This window comes from Pinus tabuliformis, chromosome 2_2, assembly GCF_031772625.1.
Source record: "Pinus tabuliformis cultivar Carrire ecotype Pingquan chromosome 2_2, CPIR1, whole genome shotgun sequence".
NCBI classification, from domain to species: Eukaryota; Viridiplantae; Streptophyta; class Pinopsida; order Pinales; family Pinaceae; genus Pinus; species Pinus tabuliformis.
In genome coordinates, this window is record NC_142300.1 from 387,419,912 (window position 1) to 387,429,574 (window position 9,663).

Below are 9,663 nucleotides of genomic sequence, written 5' to 3' on the forward strand. Positions count from 1 at the left end.
CTCCCTAGCAGAATATGAGACACGTCCATGGGCATGATGTCACAAATCACCTTGTCCCTATACTTGCCAATATGGAACTCCACCTCACACTGCTCATCAACTAGCAGTTGGTGACCTTTCTATAACCAAGACACCTTATAGGTAGTTAGGTGCTTCAACCTTTTCAAATCCAATTTCTCCACCATCTTTGTTGCGACCATATTATCAGTGCTTCCACTATCTATAATCAGCTTGCAGCATTTTCCATGTGACTTGCACACAGTCCGGAACAATGCCTTTCTTTGGGTTTGGTCAGCTGTCTCCTTTGCCAATTTCAGCAGTACCTTATTCAAGACCAAGGCCTCTCCTATCTCCGGTACATTCTCTACCTCTTGGGGTGGTGCCTCTGCTTCCTTTGCTTGAGCAACATATTCTCCTCTTCGTGCAGCCTCTTCACCTTCAGGACACTCATAGGACTTGTGCCCCCACTTGTGGCACTTGTAACACTGGATGGCAACTCTTTTGCCTATGCCACTGCCCCTTCCATGCTAGTATGACCTTCCTCCCCTAGTGCTACTTTCCTTTTCTGTTGTTCTTGAAGTCTTTGAACTGCTGCCTTCTTCAATGCGGTTGATAGTTCTGCCTCTACCAAAGGATTGTCCTTTCCCTCTGCCAGATCCACGTCCTCTTCTAGCATTCTATCTCCTAGTAATCCTCTCTTCTACCTTCAAGGCGCTCTTATAGGCTTCATCTATAGATTTCGGGGAAAGAATACTTATCTCATCCAATATCTCCAGCCTTAGGCCATTTACAAACCTCATTGTTTTTTCTGGGGTGTCATCCATGTAACCTGCTCTCAGGTTTACGCGATAAAATTCTTTGGTGTATTCTTTTATAGTCATTCCCTTCTGCTTCAGATTCTGCACCTGTCAGTACATAGCAATCGGATAATCTTTGGAAAAAAACTTATCCTTCAGTTTAGCTTCCATCCTGGTCCACTTTTTAATAGGTTGCTTATTTAATATCCTCCTCTCTTCTTGTACACTATCCCACCATAAGGCTGCATGCCCTTTCAACTTGATGGCAGCGAATTTAACTCTTCTATCTTTGCTGATCTCCTCATATTCAAAGTACTTTTTTAACTCATTGATCCAGTCTAATAGTACTTCTGCAGACAAACTACCATCATAGGTTGAAATCTCAGGCTTTGGCTTATTACTAGCCAACAAAATTGACTTTAACAACCTAATTTCACGTACTTCCTCATCTGATCCATATGTCATAGCTGCAGCTTCTTCCTCACTGTCGTCTCCTCCGTCCGGATCCCTTCTCCTTCCTACTTCTACAATTACTTAAAACTGTCAGCAGTTACAAATGGTTATTCATGATAACTGTTCATTTCTTTTTATCTAGATTCTAAAATTAACCTACAACAATAAATTTAAAAGAAAAAGTAATGAAAATAGAAACAGTAGGTTGAGACAACCTTAAACTTGCCACAACATCCTAAATACTATTAACTAAAAGAATTAAATGAGACATAGAAAACTAGTTGTGAACCTTTCCAGTCTGCTGAGACAAATACTCCAGGCTTGATCTCCCTAGCTAAATGCTCCTGCATCAAATATCTTGTAATGCGTACATCAGAAAGAGTTACAGTTTATTACTAGGCAGTGATCGGTACTTGCGATTTTCATAGTTTATAGCGTCTAGAACGTTTTTTAACAGTTTAATACAGGTTGAATTTTAAAAATATAATCGATCATTAAATGTACTTAGCTTTGGCAGTTAAAATTGATGCAAGTATTTTGCAATTTCTCATCTGCGTAATAGTCTGTTAGTGTAAGTTTAAAGGCCACTAATCACTTTGGTTAATTTCAAAATTATTATTGATAATTCATAATATTTTATTTAGTAATTTTTTAAAATCTAATTCTGCGTATGGAAGAAGAATTATTCACCCATAATAGGATATTTATTATCACAATTTACTTTGTATTAAATTAAACAATATTTTTAGATTTCTTGATAAGTTTAATTCCCAAAATAACTTTCATTCTCAACATGTCCCATAAAATTTGAACCTGTGATTGGTCAAAAACTAAACCACAGGTATTTTTTTCATATTATTAATAATATTAAAAAATAATCTCATTCATAATAACGATCTGCAAATTAATTCATCATAGTGTACACATTTTCCTAATGTTACAAAAATAATTAATCTCCATACATAAATGTGGTTGTAATTAAATAAAACTTGTTAATATTACACAGAATAAATATATACTCATTGTGAATTTTGGCAGATCATGATAAGAGATGACCCTCTACAATACTTTTTTGTGCTGTGTAGTTGGTGGCAAGAGTCAGAAATTGCACAGCTGAATTTCTATAGGGTACGTCACGTGGAATATCTTTTCGGGCAGCTACATGCATTTCCGAGCCCGAATTCTCTCGAAGCAGAATTGCCTTGGCACAAGTTTGTGTGTTGGAAACTATTCTAGATGAATTCTATGACACTCACAACGTCACGCCCCCAAGCCGGCGGTAGTCTTTCAACCGCTCTTAGTGAGGTGCGGCACCACTGAACACTTTCTTTTCACCAATACTTATGTTCATGGACTACGACTAACCACTTACTCCTACTTAGTTTGTGTTTCACAACCAAGTATTATTATGTTATCCTTTATACCAATGAACACCCATACACATTCATTATCATCAACAATTATAAATGAAGAACACAATTGCACAGTATAAAGGGAGGTGAAACTCCCTCAACAATGAGTCTGCCCAAATAATATATTATACAATCTTTAATGTTACAAGCTTTACAAGTATACTTGGGAAACACCAAGTTTCATACTTTGCCAAATTTACAATATTCGGCAAACTCGGTTTCCCAGCTCGTCAATGCCCCTGCATGGTCTCCGCACGATTCACCAACCCTTTGTTCACCTCGTCGCATGATTGTGTTGTTTTCCCAACTTGGGCATGCCTCCAAGTCGCCACACATGGGCGCCTCCACCCAAGACACACCTTTGTCCACAATCTCAACACTTCACCAAGTCACCATGCACACTTGCACAACAGGTGGGCGCTCACTCGAGTCACCCAAGAACCCATGCCAAGTCGTCGCACAAACCGGGCACCCACACACACTATGCACGCCTTTCTCCAACCGGTGGGCAACCCTGCCCGTGCCCTTCACCCAAAACTAAGACAAGCGGTTCACCTTCATGCGGCCTTGCCCAAGAATAGGCACATCACCTAAATGTGCGCCTTTCTCCTTAGTTGCATCCACACTCTTTTTCTGCGCCTTCTTTACATGTTTGAGCGATGAGCAATGGATTGTCCAAATGCCATCCACACATTACTTGTTTATACAGGTGGCAGGGCGAGTTGCCTACCCAGCCTACTCATCCTCCATGCCTTACACGCTCACACTTCATCACACTTTACCCCGTCGGTTTTGTGTCAAAGTATGGTTAGCCCGTGGGTATGTAACCAAGTTCCCACACATATATATCAACCTCGCCCAACTTTTATGCCATTGCGTTATGCCATAATGCTGTCGCACACCAAGTCGAGCTCGTACCTTATGTTGTTCGTTCAACTTTCCAACTGCGCGCCCTCCATCAGTTACAGTCACACTTCAGGCAGAACGCATTTAGGATTGTAAGTCCTTACATCCTCCTCCACCTGAAGTCGTTTTCGTCCTCGACAACATGCCATCCTGGTAGCCATCCACCAAGATTATCATCGATATCTGTCTCCTCCTTGGTCCATGATGTCAACTCCTCCACATACTGCAAACATTGCTACAACATATGTAGAACTTCCATCTCCATCATGTGTCGTCCTCATCTTGTGAACTGTTCTCCTCGTCTGCCTGATGTCAACATCTCTTTGGTACACTGCTAGCCCTCATGACTTGAACTAGTCGAGTGATCGGTCCAACTGTCACACTCAAATCATAAGAATGTCCATCCTGATGTCTTCACTAGTCTATCTCGGATTCTACCACATCCTGGACTCACCAAGAATCTCTCCCATGCTCAGGTCCATGGAAACTCCATCCCATCTGCAACATGTCATGATGCTTGATGCCAAGCCATCCCTGCACCATCTGTCATACCTGCTCAATATGTTTTAAGGACTCACTGCCATGAGCAGCTAACGATGAGCCCCATCTTCTTGTCATCTAAGAAGATGTGGAGGGGGTAGAGCCTGAAGGCTCACCCTCACTAATCATCTCAATCCATTTGTCAAGATCTTCTATTTCCATCCTTTGTAGATAGGTGAGCTGATCCTCCTCCTCGACATTCGGCCTCACATATGCCTCATCATCATCATCATCATCATCCTCAACCACTTCTAGCCTTCTTGATAAATCCAATATACTATCTGAAAGTGTCCTGATGATCAATCACTGCTCGGTAAGCTTTGTCTCAACCGTAGACAACCGCTTACTCATATCTTCCACCCGCTTCTCATCCTCCATTTGCATCACTGCCAACTTACAATAATGCCTCGTCACTCCAATGGGTACATTTTCCCTTCCATCGTAAATGTACAGCTTCCTCAAACGTGGAACAATCATAGCATCAAATTGTTTCATGAATTCCATCCCCAGCATAACCTTGTAGTCATCTATCCGCACTATAGTGAAGTCGACCTTCCATGTCCACTCACCTAGTGTTGTGTCCACTTTTTCAGCTACACCAAGAACATTATCAGGAGGAGAATTGACTGTCTTCATCTATGACTTCACCGGTACAAATTTCAGCCCAATTCTTCTCGCAGTATCTTCACCCACGAAGTTGTGAGTAACCCCACTATCCACCATAGTGAGTATATCAACACCCCCAACCTTCATCCGAACATACTCCAAACTATTCCTCTCCGGATCCCTTTGAGAGATCACTTCTGTAGCAGCAACAACTCCAAGTATCTACATCATCCCCACAAAAGCTTCCTCATTCTTCGCATTAGATTGTGCTATCGTAGCCACTTTTGGTCTAGAAGGACAATTCTTCACCGTATGTGGTCCAGTACATATCCAACACTTCAAGGCTTTATTCATCTTCGAATTATCATCGGATTTCGAAGCATCATCCTTCTTCTTCTCTTTCGGCTTATCGGACTTCTTCTTCCTATCATCAGAAGACTCCTCATAATGCTCCACTAACCCGTCAACAACAACAAAAGCTTCTTCAAGTGTTCTAATCCTCTACCTCTTCACTTCATTGCATGCCCAAGGCTTCAACCCAATGATGAAGTTGAACACCTTATCCCTCTTCACCATGTCAGGAAGTTCTAGAACCACACTTGCAAACTCCCGCTGATATGTCTGAAGGTTCCCGGTCTACTTTATGAACTTAATTTTCGTCCTTGCTTCCCACGTTTCATCCAAAGGACTAAAATGGGTCTGTAAAGCTTTGATCATCTCATCCCACAAAGTAATATCACCAGCACTTCCATTGGCAATCTAATCCATCCTCCTTCGCCACCACATATTAGCATCCTTTGTCAAGAATTGAGCAGCTACCTTGACCTTTGTCTCATCATCAGATAGACCCAAGTGTTCCAAGTATTGCTCCATGTCCCATAGAAAGTTTCCAAGAGTCTTTGCACTCCTTGTACCATCATAAGATTCTGGTTCCTTGGCTTTCACATGAGGCACTCCTCCACCTGAGTTATGCCTCACGGCCTTCTTCAACACCGCAATCTCATCTCTGGCTTCGTCAAGATATTTTCACAGGTCCATAATCTTTGCAAGACCTTGGTCTCTTGCCTCTTCAACCTCCTTGACCCTTACTTCAAGTTTTGTACACATAAGATCAATGTACTCATGTTGAGTCTGGAGTTCATCGAGCTCTTCCTTCATCTTCAAATTGGCCTCTTGATCTCTCTTGATCAAGTCCATCTTCTTAGTCCAGAAAGCTTCTAAGTCCTCCATCTTCTCCAACACTTTTTCCATGAAAGCCATAGTAGCATCCTTCGCACTGTGACTAGAACCAGCCTGAGATTTAGTTTCCATCGCTAACAACCTCCTTCTTCTTTGCGATCTACTTTCGACCATCCAACAGCTTCACCAAGATGCCTACAATCTGAACCATCCCTTGTTCCACTTGTATGTGAAACATCTTCCTTTGCCTACAAGTACCTGCTTCCACTGTCATCAACTGTCAAGCTTCTTCAACCCTAAATCAGCTTCAATATCTGCATTTCATCACAAACAACCCTGCTTTGATACCACTTGTCATGCCCCCAAGCTGCTGATAGCCTTTCAACTACTCTTGGGGAGGTGCGGCACCACCAAACACTTTCTTTTCACCAATACTTATGTTTGTGGACTACACCTAACCACTTACTCCTACTTAGTTTGTGTTTCGCAACCAAGTATTATTATGTTATCCTTTATACCAATGAACACCCATACACATTCATTATCATCAGCAATTATAAATGAAGAACATAATTGCACAGTATAAAGGGAGGGGCAACTCCCTGAACAATGAGTCTGGCCGAATAATATATTATACAATCTTTAATGTTACAAGCTTTACAAGTATACTTGGGAAACACCAAGTTTCATACTCAGCCAAATATACAATCTTCGGCAAACTCAGTTGCCCAGCTCGTCGGTGCCTCTGCACGGTCGTTGCACGACTCACCAACCCTTCATTCACCTCGTCGCACGATCATGTTGTTTGCCCAACTTGGGCCCGCCTCCAAGTCGCCACACACGGAGATAAATGTATATAGTTACAAATATGTATATAGCTTGAGAATAAATGTATACAATACATATACAACATTGAAGTAGGAAATCCAAAAGAAAATACTAAGCACAAGGAAAATAAAAATCCATACATATGATGATTGACTATATATAACAATTGAAATATCAATAAAAAAATTGGGAATTTACAAACTTTAATTTTAAACTGTTTTATATATGTAATCAGAGTAGTTAATGGAATATTCTAATGAAATAGGAATGTTACACCCCCTTCTACACCCATAGCCCCAACAAACTTAGAATGAGGTAGTCACTAGGCAGATCCAACTCCTAACGTACAATTATGGGAACGAGACCTAAATCTTTTGATGTTTTTCAACTTCCTTAAAAATTCCAATATATAACATCATTGCATCCATATTATCAAAATGATTCTAAAAATATAAATTTTTCATCAATCTCATTCATGGATTGAGAGTTATGCCCTCTTAAAGATAGACCCTTTTACTCTCGATATCATCTTGGCCTTCACGTGGCAGACATCCAGTAGGCCACATGGTGGGCGTTTAGGAAGTTCTCCCATCGTGTACAGGTCCATGTGGTAGGAAAACCAAACCACAAGTCGAAATTCAACCTGTTTCCATCGAAATGCATTTTATTTTCAATTTTGGGCTTGATCCCTGACCTCTGACCTAAGTCAGGATCAACTCTCCTCTTGGCATGGTAATGTGCTAAGTTGGGGTTACCCTGACCCCTGACCTACTCGATCTCTCAACTCTATTCAATCTCCTAACCTTTACCATTTTCACAGTCAGGGCACCATATCTTGGGGTGGAGAGCCCCCGAGGTCCAACTTGCCTACCTCACCTCCTGAACTTTGACTTGTGGATCCCTAAACTTAAATTTATGCCATATTTTAGCATTTTAATAGGGTTCGAAAGACCAATTTATTTCAATATTATTTTGGGTTTTTCTTGAACTTTTCAGGAATTGGTTTCAACACTCACTTGACAATAATTTTAGGAAATATTATGCATAAATTGGCCAACAATAACTCAATAGAATGCTGTAAAAAAACAACAATTCCAGGTGAAATTATTTCCTAAGGACACATGGAGTACGAGAAACTGTTTAAAAAAACAAAAACTTATTTTCCTTGACTCAATCATCCCTACCAGCTAAACAATAAATGAAAAAGGATTTAGCATCACCTGCAACAATAAGGGTTAGTAATAACAAGTGTACAACAACCCATGATATGAATTTCTCATCCATTCAACATTCAATCGTCACAAGATGAGAATGACTCCATTGTGACAATTAACTTCACTATACAATCATTTCACTAGTGAAACACTAAAAATGTCATATGCAAATAAATACTTGCAACAATATGCTAGCGTAAGGCCGTTAACTCGATGAAAACATTCATTCTCATCAATACATCCTCATAAGGATTATAACCATCACTCCAACATATGTGCACAGGTAGACCAAGGATTGTTAGACAACCATTAAATATATCACTAATTCACACATTAACATTAATTACATACATGATTATGCATATGAAGAACTTATCTTGGATTTGTATAGAAGATAGGCACTAACTTGGGGACTATAACCATCTGCCCAACAATAGACAAGATGTAGCCAAGCTACTTGTAGCTATCACCCCGGAGCTAGATGTCAGGGACTGAAGTTGTCTTGCACAAGGGAATAATTTCCACTACCAAATGAAACAGGGACTCCAAATATCCTCCTACACCCACCCACCATATACTCAGTAGTAAACCAATTCACATGGAATCTAGAGCCCTACTAATTCCACCCTTCATCTATCAAATAGCCACAAACACACTCTAGGGAATTGAGAAGCTTTACCTCCACCCTGGCAGCATGAAACACAGTTGTTACACCCAATGAAGGGAATCTAGAAGTCATTGTCAAACCAAATGAGAGACAAGCAATGGAGACCCAAGGCATCCTCAATAACGAATCCAGGGCCTAAGCCTCTACCCCAGGTTCTCAACCAAATTTAGAGAAGGCCCTCTCCACCATCCATCACCCTTGGATATCTTGAGACTTAGCCTCACTTGAAGGAAACCTGTTTTCTCCTATTTCTCAACCAAAAGTATAATTGTATGTTGAGGGTGGTGAAGTAACCCAACGACCTACAAATTGCTATACATGCCACTAGTTTTTCTACGAATTAGGTGATCTAGTCTTCTTTCTATTAACAACACATTTTGATTTATTTTTATGAGCATCTCCATCCACCACCAGTAAGACTCCTAGTATAATATCTCTCCAGTGCCTAAATAAAAAGGCACATGAGTTGAGATACACACTTGACATGTAATTTTTTGAGTAGAATTCAAACTAAGTGCATTCATTCTTATTCTTTTGGTTATATTTTTTTATGTTTGTATATAGGCACTTCAAGTACCTACACATATCTTCACTATGTTGCACCAAACATATTTAAGCGCTCATGTCTTCCTTCCTCTGTGTGTGTATTGTTAACGCTCGAACTTGCCTCAAGCTGAGGAAGGCAAAACTCAAGGCAACATCAAACCACGCTCAGCCTCGTAGCTAGCCCTACGAGGATAGGAGAGGGCTCTCTCCAGGTCTATCTCGACAGACAAATCTTCAAATGGGCTGAGATGACCAATAAGGAATATCGATTTTAGGCTAGTAGATTGATAGGAAAAGGGGTTTTAATGATGGGGTCTTCTAGGTTGCATGGGAAAAGAACAACTTGAGCAGAGATTTAATCAAAGGCACAGATTATTCCATAAGGCAAGGTAGGAGCGAAATTTAACAATTAAATTGATATTAAACGAATGGCAAGACTGCCGAGAAGTCGACAAGGGCATGTGTGATGAATCCTTATCGAACAGAAGAAAACATTAAATATGAACACTTCCTCA